Raw genomic sequence first — 16,527 nt, 5'->3', positions numbered from 1 at the left:
GATATTGACTGGGCTAACTTCTTTCTGTGTTCAGCTATGTTAGGAAGGTTCTAACATAACACAACTGTGCTCTTGTGAAGTACCTGCCCACTTTCTTGATATTGTGTTACTCTGGGTAAATTAACTGTCAACTTTACCAAAAGTACACTAGGCAATTTTGGAAATAACCTATGGTTTTTTAAGTCTAAATTGATTTTTTAAAAACAGAGCATTAGCTCTAAGTATGGAAAAAATATCTGTAGAGTTGCATAGCGAGGGGCATGACTGCCCCATTGGAATGCCAAGGTCTTAAGTAGTCTCACTCTACTTTCCATTTTGTATTTAAAACAATGCTAATATATTTTTTAAAATAGACTTGGTTTCTTCTGGTTCATTTAGCAGAACCAGCAGCTGCTAGAAACCTAAAAACATCAGGACAGTTATTTTTCTATTCAGCAAATTTAATTTTTTTAGTCTTCAAAGAGATATACATTTTTAAACAGCACAAGTTTTCAGAGAAGAGCAGAAACGAAGACACTCAAATTAACTTTTCAGGATTTGTACAAAAGTGAAAAGTACAAGAGGAAACTGTTGGTACCTGTAGAGTTCCAGGTAGTAGAATCAGCAAGAGAAAAGTCTTGTTACCTGCCGAGTGCTAGGTAATAAAATAGGCAAGTAGAAGGCATTGTTGCCTACATATTTCTAGGTGACATAAATGGTAAGAGAGAGGCACAGTTACCTACAGAGTTGTAGGTAATAATCAGCAAGGGGAAGAGGTTATTGTCAATGGTTTTAGGTAAAAGTAAATGAACAAGAGAAGGTCAGTTACCTACAGGGTTCTAGGTAACAAAATGGACAAGAGGAGGTATATATTCAGTATTATTCATATATTTAGAGGACAGTTTGATTTTACTGGTTGAAATCGAAGTGGATGCAAATGATGTTTTAAGCACTTTTTTTTTTTGCTCTTATTTATATAGCTAAGCATATAAACTGTAACCATATATCATTGAATAGATTAAAGTACCATTACTAACCTAACTGTTAATTTAGGAAGAGCCTTTGGAAATGATGAAGTGAGAGATAATAGAACTTAAAAGTAGGAAGTTGCATAGTGGTGAATGGGGACTGAGTATGTGCAAATGATGGTGCAAATGTGACGGCTGTGATTTTTGGTTGCACATGGTTAGTGCAAAGACTTCAGTATTAATTTTTACTCTCTCTAGCAAGAAAAGCTTAAAAACATCTTAATTTACAGTAGAATTCCTGAGCTTATTTTGTTAATCAGCTGAAAGGTTTTCGTTAGCCTTGTATGGTATTGCTGAGTTAAGGGTGTTTGATATACAGGAGGCCATCTGAGAATGATAGCAACACTCAGAAATGATAACTGATGATGATGGAGATGTGGGTATTTGCTCAAAAGAAGGCAGCATGGTCACTGGATGTGGCATGAAACTGGAAGTCAAGAGACCTGAGGGTCTGTTCCCTCTTCTGCCACTAATTCACTGTGTGACCTAAGTCAGATCACTTCACCTCTCTGTGCCTCTATTTGTAAAACAGGGGTAATAATGTTTCCCCACCATTGTAAAGGCTTTGAGATTTAGAGACAAACAGCTCAATTCAAGAGCTCTCTCTGTTGTTTGTAGATGTCTAGTGGTCAATTGACTCCCTAAATCTTTGGAGGACCAGTCAGTGAACAAACAGACAAATATATTGTACCTCCCCCAGAGATCCCTGCTCCACGGAATGGAATGGGATTAGCATTTATTTGTTAGTCATTTTTATGACTGTCAGGATGGTGCAATTTACTTCTGATTAGCTGTGAGGAAGCTTTAAGCCCTAGTGTAAGAGACTAAAAGCTCCCTTCACAAGAAAAAAGTATGTGCAATTTTTAATTAAAGGATAATAAAGGGTTGCTTCAGTTTCCTCTGTCATGATCTGCTCCCAAAATGATAGACAAGGTCCAAATGACTGTGTTAAAATATCACTCCCCCCAAAATTATACATCTCTACCCCGATATAACGTGACCCGATATAACACGAATTCGGAAATAACACGGTAAAGCAGTGCTCCGGGGGGAGCGGGGCTGCGCACTCCGACAGATCAAAGCAAGTTCAATATAACGCGGTTTCACCTATAACGCGGTAAGATTTTTTTGGCTCCCGAGGACAACGTTATATTGGGGTAGAGGTGTATTACTTTGGGGTAGATTGCGAGAGCCATGTAGTGTTTTTTGGTGCCCTTTCCAATTTATATTGCCCTTAGTAAAAACGAATTTTATGTAGAGTTGCCGTTGCATTTCTAAGCATTGTTCTGTTATGTTTCATAAAGTGAAGATCTGGTCTGTGCATCCACGCCCTTTCCGAAAACCAGCTTGCTCTTTTCTTAGAACGCTATTGACTGCCTCTGATATACGTTGGACTATGATCTTGCACAATACTTTGCTTGGCACAGATAAAAGTGTGATACCACGCCAATTATTACAATCACTGAGAGTTCCTTTCTTTGGTATCTTCACTATAACCCCATTGGTCCACTCATCTGGCACTTTTTCCCTTTCCCAGACTGATGTAAATAGAGGGGCCAGGATAGATGCTGCTAACTCAGGATTTATCTTGAACAATTCTGCATTCAAGTTATCCTTGCCAAGAGCTTTCCCATTTTTTAAGGATTTGATGGCTTGAATGAACTCTTCCTTAGTTGGAGTGTCTGTGTTGATATCGAGATCATCTTCTGCCTCCTGGATGTTTGCTTTGTCTTTAGGTGGCTACCTGTTCAGCAATTCTTTGAAATGCTCTGTCCAGCGCATTTCTTGTTCGTTTTCAGTTGTTAGTAGGTGGCCTTGTTTGTCCCTGATGAGAGTGTTTGTTGGTGTCTGATGTTTACCACTGATAAGCCGTGTCATTTTATAGACTGTTCCTTGTTCATCACGAGCAGCTGCATCATACAATCATAGAATATCAGGGTTGGAAGGGACCTCAGGAGATCAGCTAGTCCAACCCCCTGCTCAAAGCAGGACCAATCCCCAACTAAATCATCCCAGCCAGGGCTTTGTCAAGCCTGACCTTAAAAAAAGCATCCACTGCTTGTGTTGCCAGATTATCAATATAATGCTGTATGTCCACTCTCGCAAGGCATCTGACTTCCCGGTGTGCCTTGCTATTCTGCTCGTGGTATTTGTTCTTTAGCTTCTGGGATTTTGTGTCTAAAACCCTTTTTTCTTCAGGGCTCATCTGGTTTCTATGGCACTCCATGTGCTGGGTGGAATCCACTCCTTCCTTCTCTTCTGCTGTAGCCTAGACAGGCTTCACTGCTCTGTTTATAAATTGCTGTTACTTTGCCCCACATATTGCATTCCCCTCCTCTTCATCAAGGTTTGCAAGTGCTTGAAACCTGTTCTTTAACTGGAAAATGAAGGCTTTCTGAATTTCAGGGGCATTTAGCTTGTCAATGTCATAATGTCTATGTCCCTTGTTTGGTGGACCCACACTTCAGTTTTAGCTTGATGGAGGCTGTCACAAGGTGGTGGTCACTACCAACATCTGCACCCCTTCTCACTTTCACATCTATCAGTGATCGTTGCCATTTGCCATTGATCATGATATGGTCAATCTGGTTCTTATCTCTGCCATTTGGAGAACACCATGTTAGCTTGTGAATTTCACAATGTTGAAATAGGGTTCCGCCGATGCCTAGGTCAATCATATTACAGGAACCAACAAGCCTCTCTCCATTTTCATTCATGGTGCCACACTCATGTCTTCCCATTGCTCTGTCGTTTGTGTTGTCCTTACCAACCTTGGCATTCAGGTCTCCCATGACGATAGTTAGGTCGTGGCGTGGTACTCTCTCTAACTCTGCCTGTAGTGTAAGGTAGAATTTTTCCTTTACTTCTTCATCACTGTCATTTGTCGGAGCATAGCACTGAATCAGGGTGATATTATGTTTCCCTTTCAGTCTGGATCTCATAAGTCTGCTGCTGATGGATTTCCATTCAAGCAGGGAATGCTCCACTCCCTTCTTCAAAAGGAGAACAACACCCTCATGGTGTTGTCCATCAACCCGTCCAGAATACAGCTAAGTTTCTCTCGAAGCTGTTGTTAATCTTCCTGATCCCGTCCATCTGCTCTCACTGACACCCAGGATGTGTAAGCTGTAGTGTCTCATCTCTGCTGTGACCTGAGCTAGCTTCTCTGTTTCGTACATTGTCCGTACGGTCCAAAAAACAAGTCTGGTTTTTGTTTTGGTGTTGAGCACTTCAGTCTTCATGCTAGTGACTTCCTTTCGGCTGTCACCCCTGGCAGTCTTACGGGTCATTGACTCCTGAAAGCCATCACACACATTAATGGTCGATTTCTCAGTCACTGTTTTCGTAACATATTTTGTTTTTTTTATGGGACAGGGTTGTTAGCTCTGTGCCTAACCCGCAACCTGGAGGACCAGGATGTCTGTTTTGTCTGTCCCCTCCCCCACAGACCAATCCGACATGGTTGAACCTACCAGGAGCAAAAAGCCCCCGCCGACACAGACTCTGGGGATCGTTAGAGCATGCAAGCGATCCTGCCACGACAAGACACGGACACCAGAGGACATTCTGCGGGCATATGGAATCCCTTTACGTATAATCAACATCATCAAAAGCTTTTATTTCAACTTTACATGCAGTGTTGATCACAGTGAGCTCAGTTTTGAAGTCAAAACGGGAGTACTTCAGGAGTGTGTCATGTCTGCAATCCTCTTCAGCATTGCCATTGACTGGGTAATGCAGTGTACAACAGAAGACATGCCAAGAGGCATTAAATGGACACCCATCCCTTGAAGACCTGGACATCACAGATGATCTTGCTCTCCGATCACATACCCAACACCATATACAAGAAAAAACAACTTGATTCAACGCATTCAGCCAGCAAATTGGACTGAAAATCAACTGTAATAAGAAATAATATTGCCTCACCATCACCAGTACGGATAGAGGATTATGTTCTCACCAATGTGGAAACATTCACATATTTGGGCAGCACCATCAGCCAGGATGGTGGAACAAGCCAGGACATCTGGAACAAAATCAGTAAAGCCAGGAACACTTTCAGGAGCATAAATACAGTCTGGAAATTATCAACATACAAAACCAAAACCAAACTCAAGATTTACCAGAGCTGCGTACTTTCAACATTACTTTATAGTGCAGAATGCTGGGGAATGAGAAAGTATGACATGTCCAAACAATCTTCATTCTATATAACCTGCCTCAGAAAAATCCTCCGTATCTTTTGGCCCAGAACAATCTCAGACCAAGATCTACTGACACAGTGCAGCCAAGAGGATCTGAGCATCATCATTGCCAGGAGGCGTTTGAGATGGATCGGTCATGTGTTTCGGATGGAAACTGATTCCATCACCAGAGTGGCAATAAGATGGACACCTGAAGGCAAGCGAAAATGAGGCCGCCCGAAAACAACACGGCAAACAGCTCTGGAAGCCGAGCTGAAAAACCTGGGGCACAGCTGGGGAACCATTGAAAGACTTGCCAGAAACAGACAGGAGTGGAGGAGCTTCATCGCTGCCCTAAACACCAGAGGCGTAATAGGGACATGATGATGAAGAAAAATGAGTTTGAGCACGAGAGAAAACCTCTTCCTCTTAACGGTGGGCCTGAGATAACATGCTTACCATGTCTTTGCCCAACCAGAACCACACCTGGCAGGAACAATGTCTTGATACAGAGGAAACTAATCACTGAAGATGTGGCACACTATAATTCACATCTGCTAACCTACAAACTACCTGCAACTTATATGTCAAATGGTTTATCAGCACCTCTCAGAATCTGGCTTCATGGGCCCACTTCTGCAGTTCTTTCATGTATAGACTTTACTTCAGCATGAACATTCATATAAATCAGTGGGATTACTCATGTGAGTAAGAATTGCTGGATCCAGCTCTATGAGAGCACTCTAGCCAACCTGTTTCTCTCCAAAAGGTTTATCAATCAGAATGAAATTCAACAGCTCTCTGTAACAAAATGAAATTTAAAATTGCTATTGAACTAATTAAGAAACTGTGTTTAAGTCTAAATGTATACTCAGGTTTTAGCATTCAAATGCTTTGAACCTTCAAAACCACACATTTGTCCATGCAAAATGGATGGATATCTGTACCATGTTTCTTCATAGAATATTGAGCATTACAAGGGAATTGTTGCTAAAGCCAGCCCCAGCCAGGGTTACAGGTCTGTTTATTTGCCAAAGGCTTAAAATTCCATTCCAAGTGGGTCCAGGTTCACCAAATCCACTTTCCTACCCTAATGATGTTGAAATGCTAGGGAGAAACTATAATTATATATATAATAAGTTTCAGAATTTCAGAATTCTCAGGGACAATCAAGGGTGCTGCTACTGGAAATATATAGTCAGACTTCACTCTCTCTCTTTTGTAGGACTAAATGGAAACTGCTTCTTTAGGATCAAATTCTGTAAAACTCTGCGAAGTCTGAGGCCATGTCTACACTACAGAATTAAGTCGAGCTAACGTACATTGGCATACAGCCACTCCAGGAATTATATCACTTGTGTGTGTCTACACTTTGCTCCTTTTTGTCAGCGGTGCACATCCTCATTAAGAGCACTTGCATCCATTGTGCTGTCAGTGTGGGGCATTGTGGGATGGCTCCGGAAAGCCAGTAATGGTCAATGTAAGCAACGCAGTGTCTACGCTGACACTGCATCAACCAAACTACATCGATCTTGACTCTATGCTGCTCGTGGAGGTGGAGTATTAAGTCGGCATAGCAGGCAGTTATGTCGGTGGGAGCCAAATTTAAGTGTAGACACTTCTGTGGTTAAAGATGCCTTGTGTCGACCTAACTCTAGTTTAGACCAGGCCTGAGTTATGAATCACTAGAAAAGTTGGAGGCTGTAGCAATGGCTTCTGCGCACTCCCCTGATGTGGGGCCAGTGGATCTGTACGGTCATGGACAAGCTCTTCTCTATGGGCCTGATCCAAAGCCCTTTGAAATCAATAGAAAGATGCCCAGCGACTCAGTAGGCTTTGGATCAGGCTGTAAATCACTCGTCTATAATTCTGTGGCATGAGTCCCATGGAGCATTACTCCATGACATACACAAAGTTCCTGTGTGTGGCTTCTCCGCAGCCTGCACAGTAGAACTATGTGGTGGTAGCACTGCATATAGGAATGTCCACCCCTGTGGCTAGCGGGGCCAGATTTAGGCCATAGTGTCCACTGTGCATGTAATAACCCTTTACACTAGTGAACAAGTTAAAAATACAACTCTAGGGACCTATGGATATTTTTAGAAATACATTTATTACAAGGAACTTAGCAAAGCAGAGCCCGTGATTTTTTATTTTTTTATAAAGCCAGCAGTAAATTTCAATCAGTATTTTCAAAGAGAAATGTAGAAGTGTTTAGAACATCTATGTGATATTTATAACTAAAAGAACATCATTTTACTATTAGTGTATTTGTGCTTTTCTATCTCACCATGTAATCCTGCATGTGTATTGCTGGGTTAATACTTAGGGCATGCGGGGAATTCTTCCAAAGTAGCCTCTTAAATTAATAAGCACGACTGAGCAGTGAAAGAAGAACTATCTGTATTTGGCTTTTCCTTACCAGAAGCCACACTCCGCTGCTGAAGAATCATTAAACAGCTGATCCAAAGTCCATTGAAGTCAATGGAGGTGAGAGGAGGGTATCTTTCTATTGACTTCTCTGGCTCAGGCCCCAGGTGCTTGATCAGTTACCTTCCAAAGAGGTATTTGTATTATGGTGCCTCTGTCTTAACACTCTGCAGCCAGGTTAATGAAGTCATGGGCATTTTGCAAGATTGGGCTGATTGTAAACTGTGAAGAAACAAGGTAAACACAAAGCAAATTTCACTCATTTGCATTTTAAGTGTTTCACATAAGGGTGAACTTCTCCGTCTTTCTCCCCTCCCCCCCCTCCAACATAATGCTAATAAATTAAGGAAAGGATTAAATAATTTATTTAATTTCTTTCTCAAATAAGTGAAACTGTCATTCAAAGATATTTATGGAAGTTGTGTGGAAAATATTCTTAGAAACTGAGGTTTTCTAAGAGCAGGTGAGGGGATGAGACTATGTTAATCCATAAAGCTGACCAGTCCAACAATGAAATTTGCAAAGAATTGCAAATTAATTTGATTCACATCTATAAACTCTATCCTGCAACATGCAGAGCTCCCTCAGTTCTTTGAAATCAATGGTGGCAGTTGAAAGCACTCAGCACTGATGCAGGATAAGGCCCACAGAGCTTAAATACTCACATCTCCTTTTAAATTTAAACACAGATACCTAGAATAGGCCAAAACAGTGGATCAGGATTCTCCATCTGTAGACTCTTGAAAAATGAAAAGGATAAGCGGGTAAGAGAGTTTCTCCAAATCTGTCTCTTGTACTAACTCTGACGTGTGGAATGGGGGGTGAGGGTGAAGGGAGTGGCTAGAAGCAAATGGAGAAGGTTTTGGAACAATTTTTATCGACACTAGAGCAGCTAGAAAGGTTTGATTCATATAGGATGTTTTGTGAGACCTAGTAGGAAAAGTGACTATGTAGTCAGATTCTGGTTTTGCAGGGTTTTTAAAAAAGTGCTTTTTGAAACGCCGAACATTTTAGTTCAGAGGCTGTGTTTATTAAAAAAACCAAACTCTCTTTTGCAAGTTTATTCTGTGCAACCTATCAGCTCAGCTTCTATTTACAGACTTAGGGTCTGCAAAGCACTGGTTTCTGGTTTTATACTTGCAAACAGCAGGGGAAAATAAGTGTTTGCACTGGCAACTATTTGTGTGTGCAATTAAAGTCATTTAGATGTTCAGGTACATACTTTCTGGGTGCAGTCAAGTATTTACAATAGATGTGACTGACCTACATTGTGCCAGGTTAAGGCTGGGTTGCAAATTAGGCCCTTAAGCTATAGCGTTTAACCCTGAACGTAGAAGTCCTATTTCAGTGCAGCACATGCAGTGATCTTAACGCTTCAAATAATCACACAAACTTTCACAGCTTTTTTAGGCATGGCTGTACAGTCAAACCTTATTACTAAGATGCTGTTGGGACCAGCTAACTTGGTTCATTCTGTTTTGGTCATGTATATTATTTTTTACTAATCAGCAGGGATTCTGTACTTAACTAAAAAATTCAAAATTTTTGTTAATGTGCATTTCAAAACAAAAAGTTAGTAAGTGAGCTTTGACTGTATTTGTCACAGTTTTCCACAAGACACTGCATTGTGAAATGAAGGATGTGCCTCCACTGTATTTTTTCTTTGGGTGTTCTTTCTTTGGCTATAAATGATGATGGGAGGCGGGAATTAAATTTGATGTACAAAGGAGCTAATGAATACTGATGACAAAAGATACAGCACTGCAGCAGGCTAGACAATTGTTTTGTATAAATTTTGTCATAGTATTTCATTTTAAAATATCCAGCAGTAAGAATCTTACCAAATAATCCTTATGAAGCACTGTTTCAGAAGATGCCTAACCTTATAAAGGGAAATTAGATGACATTTTTCTGTTGGGAAATGCTAAAGTAAAACTTAGACTTGAAAGTACTATAATAAGAAACTTTCAGCACACCGGATTTCTAGAATCATTGAATTTAGAGATGGAAAAAGATCTGTTAGATCATCCAGTCCATCTCCTTGCTAATGCTGGAGAATTCTCACAAAGAAGATAAACATAGTCCATGTACAGGACTCTCTCCTGAACTATTTCTGTACCCAAAATGCCCGTCAACTGTATTGCTGAGATTGGATGGGACTTCAGTGGGAATTTTAGGGTCTTGATCCTGCAAAGTCCTGAACACTCATCAGGTTCTGACTAAGCATTCCTGCAAGTTGCTGAGATTGCTTAACTTTCACTAAAGTTAGTGGGAGTCAAGGTGTTTCAACAGCTTGTGGGGTTGAATCCTGTGTGGCAAAGGAATGCAGGATCTGGCCCCAGTTGCATCCTTTTCCTTCGAGCCAGTATGCAGGGATGTATACACTACTTTGTTTAAACAGTAGCACACGTGGATTTTCAAGTATTATTTTTCTAGTATCAAGCTAATAGGTAATATGTATGTTTTGCTGTATTGCCATCAATACTGTAAAAATGTATAATCAGTACAGCTTTAATTCTTGTAAAACTGAAATTGGTTTGTAAAACAATGTACAAATTGTGTTTCATAGACAGAAAGGCTTGTATTACTGAATATGTAATATATGTGAAATGAATATATCATAGTCTATTTTTGCCATGGAAATAAATATTTGAAGCAATTTTGTTTGAGTTGTACTGAAAAAAGCAGTCAGTGAACTTAATTATGATCAGTCCAAATACTTTCCTAACTCCTAGATGCGATGGCAAAGATACATTCAGTATAATAGATCCCCTTTCCTAAAGTCTACAGCAGATACTGTAATGCACCTAAAGGAGATGGTAAATCTCTTGCTACTGAAAATTAAAGATATTAATAATTATCCCCTTTGCAGCAAAAGCCTCATGATTTCTGCCCTGCCATTATCACCTCATAGTCCATTTTGCATTATGCAGTGAGAGTAATATTAAGAATGTTCAATTATGAATACCAGCAGTTCCCTTCAATGAAAAATTAGAAAGGGAGGGATAACATTTGACCTCCCTAGAAAATTTTGTTTTCAGTAGCTCTGAAAGTAATGTACACTAGAAACAGAGTGGTGGTGATAAACCGCCTTATAGATATGTTTATGGAATATATAACCTTAATAACTTGATATAAAAAGATTGGGATAGAAGGATTGAGGGTTAATTATGTATGAAATCCCCTGCAGCCAACTTGATTAGCCATATCATCATGATTTGTAACTTAAATAACAGAGTTAGTTGACAAACTCCAGGAAAATTCCATCTTTACCCATAGATTATGTGCTGTAGCTTTGCAAAAACACAGTGTATCTGTATGGCCGTTCTTATATATTTCACAGTCATGGTAGCACCTTGTTGTTGCTTCTGTTGGCTTAGCTCAGGGATCGGCAAACTTTGGCATGCGGCCCATCAGGGAAATCCGCTGGCGGACCAGGACGGTTTGTTTACTTGCAGCGTCCGCAGGTTTGGCCGATTGCAGCTCCCACTGACCGCAGTTTGCTGTTCCAGGTCAATGGGGGCTGTGGGAAGCGGTGGCCAGCACGTCCCTTGGCTCACGCTGCTTCCCACAGCCCCCATTGGCCTGGCACGGTGAACCGCGGCCAGTGGGAGCTGTGAGTGGCCGAACCTGCGGACGCTGCAGGTAAACAAACAGTCTCAGCCCACCTGCAGATTTCCCTGATTTCCCCACATGCCAAAGGTTGTTGATCCCTGAGCTAAGCCAATAGAAGCAACAACAAGGTGCTATCATGACTGTGAAATATATAAGAATGGCCATACTGGGCCAGACCAATAGTCCATCTAGCCCAGTATCCTGTCTTCTGACAGAGACCAATGCCAGCTATAAAGTAGATATAAATGATACGTTTTCCAGTTATGATAATATCTTACTATGCCACCCCCACTGTACCATTCTAACCAATAGGCAGCCTTTGTCACTTAACACATTCATGAACCTGCTCACTGCTGAATAAGTAGTTTCACTACAATGGTCTGTCATAGAAACGCGGCGGTTGGTAAAATGGGCATTTCCCCACTAATCCAAAGACAGGAAGGCAAACAACTTCTGTACCTTTTGGGGAATTGTTTGCCTCTCTCATGCACTGTGTACAGGACATTTTCCATAATTTAGCTGTTGGGCGGTAGCATCAATTTGTCATGGGAATGTCATGGAAGCCTGATATGTGGACACTGAAGTAAAGCTAGCTTCCAGTCAGTGTACAATGCCAATTTTAACGTTTGTTTCTTTTTCCTGCAGTTCACATTCAAAAGCATAGACCCTGTTTAAGCTCTCACTACAATTATTTCTTCCAGTCAAGCTAGGGCGACATTTTCAAAATGCAAAAGCAGGACACATGCAGGAGCCCCGCTCCCTCCATGGCTCTGTCCCCAGCTCCTCCTCTTCCCCCCTGATGCCCTGCCCCCTGGTCAGGCCAGAAGCTGGAGCTGGGCTGTGGTAAGAGATGCCTAGGGAGCCTGGGCACTGTGGGGAGCCCCAGATCCTCCATCTACCCTGGGCGGGGAGCCTGAGAGCAGCCCTAGCCAGTGTCCCCACCCCCAGAGCGTACCGTCCAGGGGAGGTGGAGGGTCCCGGGCTCCCTCGGCAGCTCTTACTACTGCCCAGCTCCTGGCCAGGCATGGAGCCTCAGGGGGAAGAGGAAAAGCAAGGGGCAGGGCCTTGTGGTGAGGGGGGGCTAAGGCCCGCCCCCACCCCTGGGAAAAAGCTGGCGTTGCCCCTGCGCCTCAAGCAGGTGTGGAGCAATGCCACAGGGAATCTGGGCCAAATGCTGTTGCAGGGTCACTCAGCCCAGGACCGGGACTTGAACTCTGCATTTTGGGACTGTCCCACCCAATTCGGAACAGGTGGTCACCTTAAGTCAAATGTGTTGAGTCAAACTCAAAAGGTAGCCCAGGGTTATTTTCACAAACGGGACTTGGGCCTAATGCCACGGCCCCGAGTTAGGCATCCAGGCTTTCCAGACAATGTGGGGGAGAGTAAGGTGCCTAAGAAAGGGGTCATCAGAAGCCAGCATGCTGAGCAGGGTGCTGCCTAAGCTAGCCAGGAGTGAAATGCTCAGGAAAGGGGTGGTGGTCAGATTCACAAAGGAACTTAGACACCTAAGTCACATGGATCTAGGCCTTACGCCTCTTGACTGACAGGCTACAGGGAGGTGCCTATCTCCACACAGGATCTTCAGCCATCAACCCTCACCTGGAGTTAGGGTTGATCTGGCTTAGGTGCCTTTCTCACATCTAGGGACCCATCCCACCCAATTATAGCCAATTGGTGGGGGCATTTGGGGCACCTGCTTTCAGATCCGTGCACTGCTTGATTTGGAGTAGGGACTTGAACCCAGTTCTCCCACATCCTAGCTGAGGGCCCTCATACGCAGCCTATTGCGTATTCTAGGGTAAGTGGCTCAAGCTCTCCTGTTGGAGCTGTTCCACTTTGTCTGCATCATTAAATATTCACTGAGACAGAGAATGCCTCCTGGTGTAGGGTTTTATGAGCCATGGCATTAAATGGTAAGCGGAGTCTCCAAAGATCACAATGGGCATTTCAACTTCCCCTGTGGTGATCTTCTGGTCTGGGAGGAAAGTCCCAGCTTGCAGCTTCCTGAACAGTCCTGTGTTCTGAAAGATCTGTGAGTCATGCACCTTTCCGGACCAGGCTGCGTTAATGTCCATGAAATGCCCATGATGATCCCCAAGTGCCTGGAGAACCATAGAGAAATACCCCTTCCGATTTATGTACTCAGAGAGTAGGTGGTCTGGTGCCAGAACTGGAATATGAGTCCCATCTATCGCCCCTCTGCAGTTAGGGAAACCCATTTGTGCAAAGCCAGCCATAATGTCACGCACGATGCCCAGAGTCACGGTTCTTCTGAGTAGGATGCAATTAATGGCCTTGCAAACTTGCATCAACATGATTCCAATGGTCGACTTTCCCACTCCAAACTGGTTAGCGACCGATTGGTAGCTGTCTGGAGTTGCCAGCTTCCAGATTTCAATAGCCACCTGCTTCTCCACTGGCAGGGCATCTCTCAATCTTGTGTCCTGGTGCTGCAGGGTGGGGGTGAGCTCAGAAAACAGTCCCATGAAAGTGGCTTTCCTCATCCAAAAGTTCTGCAGCCACTGATCGTCAACCCAGACTTGCATGACGATGTGATCCCACGACTCAGTGCTTGTTTCCTGAGTCCAAAAGCAGCGTTCCACTGTGGTGAGCATGTCTGTGAAAGCTACAAACAATCTTGTATCGTATGCGTTATGTGAGTCGACATCATCATTGGACTCCTCACTGTCAGTTTGTAGCTTAAAGAGTAACTCGACTGCAATTCGTGACGTGCTGGTGAGACTCATCAGCAAATTCTTCACAAGTTCAGGATCCATTCCCGCAGACCAAAAAGGAAGACCGAGTATGCAGTATAAAAAAAGTTCAAAGATGGTGCCAAATGTGGACGGAAACACAGGGATTGCTGGGATGCGAAGCGATGCATCACGGGGCATTGGGACAGGACCCAGAATGCACCCCACTACCGCTCCGCCTTCACACAAGTCACAGCGCCAGAATGGGAAGAGGTGCTCTGTGGGATAGCTGCCCATAATGCACCGCTGCAAGTGCCACAAATGTGGCCACGCCACTGCGCTTGCAGGTGACAGCGTGAACACACCGCAGCGCTTTCCCTGCTGCGGTCTCCGAGGGCTGGTTTAACTTAAAGCACTCTACATGTGCAAGTGTAGCCATGCCCTGAGTCTTTCCCCCTGTGAGTCCCTTTATAACCTGTTTTGTGACCGTTGAGTATCCCACTTTGGGAATTTTCTTCTTGCTCCACTTCCTCCCCTCCCAGCAGACAAGTTAGAGAGAACTGTTTCTCCTAGGGTGCAATTCCTCGTATGTTCTCCACAGGTAAGGCCTATTAGATGCTAATTGTCCTTAATTAATCTGTTGTTGTCTCTAGAATGGTAGGGTTTAAAGGTTGATCGGGAATGATGGATACACGGTGACAGAGAGGCACTCACGACACAGCAATTTTCATAGTAACAACTGCATAATATCATCCAGAATTCATACACCATGCATAGGTTCCCCAAATGGTCACAGTAAGCGTGAATGTTATTGCGAGCAGGGTGCTGTTGTGGAAAAGCTGGCTGAAGAGGTGAGTTTTGAATTTTGAATGGAACATGATGATTAGGTGATGATCCTAATTTCATGGGACAGTAATTTCCATAATCTCACTCCAGCTCTTTATGAAGGTTCTGCGTCCTGCAATCATGAGTCACGTTCAGCTAGTTGACAGTGTAATTGTCCCAGTAGCATATAACCACCACAGAGGGCCACAGCTGCAGTGGCTAGGACCAATTTCACATGAGCTTTGAAATCTGGACAATGATCTTGAGCGGGACACTGTGTTCATAGGGGAACCAGTACAGAGAGCAGGATACTGGCATGTCAGTGGCCATTTATCTTGAGATTTCTTTCTCTCTCCATGCTGTGTAATGGTGGAGATAAGGAGAAACATTTGAGTCAATGTCCTTATTGGGAGCATTAGTAGGAGTTTTGCCTGGGTAGGGACTTCACGCTAGACCTATAGCTTGTCAAGCACTTGGGGATGAAAGGGCACAACATAAATGTAGGAGATTATATGTAGCAGAGCTAAGCAAACTTCTCCTGTCCCATTTCTGACTAATCACTACAGCTCCAAAACTGATCTGCATGACAAGACCTCAGACAGACATCTAAATTTAAACCAAACATCTGTCATCCCAGACATACCAAACCAGTATTATTTACAGCTCTGCTTATTCTACGGATTTAAGATATCTGCTCTAATGAACAAAACTACTAGGAAAGACTTGGAGGGCTTGCTCATCAGTATGTTAATCTAGGCTACTAAATTCAGATTATTATTTTATTAATAGCATTTCTAAAGTGACAGTCACATGCCTTTACATACATTTAAACATCAAATCCTTCCAAGAAAAGACCCAGACATGCTTCTCCTGTTCAGAGGCAAAGTAAGAATTTTCACTAGGGTTAAGTGCCTACAAATAAAGTCTTGTGTGCGGGCCCATACACAAACACCTCCCCACACACACACACAACTATTCTTCCACTGAATACAATTGAAATTTAATCCTGTGTAGACAAATGCTTTTGCACAATACTCCAGTGAGTCAGTTGTCTGCAGAATCTAGTTTGTTTTAGTTAGATTTACTGTAGCTTTTTGAAGCTTCCAGATATCAGTTGCTAATTTCCTGTACTCTGGCAATAGAGAAATATGTACATCTGTTCCTTAGTGACTTCATCTCTGAGTCGCCAGAAATAATGAATGTCCTGATCTTGCACAAAATCAGACCTCTCTTGAGGGCTGCAGGTCCCCATCATTCTAGATTGCTCAGGTAGGTATAAGTCACTGAATTTTCAGATAACTCCTTTAGTTTTGAGAAGCACTGACTGATGGACCTATTGAGGCTGAGGGTTCAGGAATCTGGAGGATTTTATGCAAATGATGCAGTGCCTCTATTTTCATATCTAATGACTATCCGTCACCTCATTTGCATAACACTTCTTATTTTTAATGAAGTTGCTGGAATGTTCTGCTCCTCATAGTATCAACTGCTCTGCTACAGTGACAAGGACTAAACTCATAGAATATCAGGGTTGGAAGGGACCTCAGGTCATCTAGTCCAACCCCCTGCTCAAAGCAGGACCAATCCCCAGACAGATTTTTGCCCCAAATCCCTAAATGGCCCCCTCAAGGATTGAACTCACAACCCTGGGTTTAGCAGGCCAAAGCTAAAGAGCATGATTAGATTTTTTGGTGGTTTTATGCTTCCCTCTCAGTAGGACTTAAACACAAACTGAGGCTATTAAGCCTTTGGGTTTGTGATTTATTCACT

At 42.8% G+C, this 16,527-nt stretch overlaps 1 pseudogene; it reads right to left on the bottom strand.

Annotated features, from left to right (window-relative positions):
- Positions 1-3,442: 3,442 nt before the first annotated feature.
- Positions 3,443-10,274, bottom strand: LOC135983271 (craniofacial development protein 2-like; annotated as a pseudogene).
- Positions 10,275-16,527: the final 6,253 nt, after the last annotated feature.

This window comes from Chrysemys picta, chromosome 4 (assembly GCF_011386835.1).
Source record: "Chrysemys picta bellii isolate R12L10 chromosome 4, ASM1138683v2, whole genome shotgun sequence".
Classification (NCBI taxonomy): Eukaryota; Metazoa; Chordata; order Testudines; family Emydidae; genus Chrysemys; species Chrysemys picta.
Note: the sequence above shows the minus strand (reverse complement) of the source record. Positions and strands in the feature narration are given on the sequence as shown.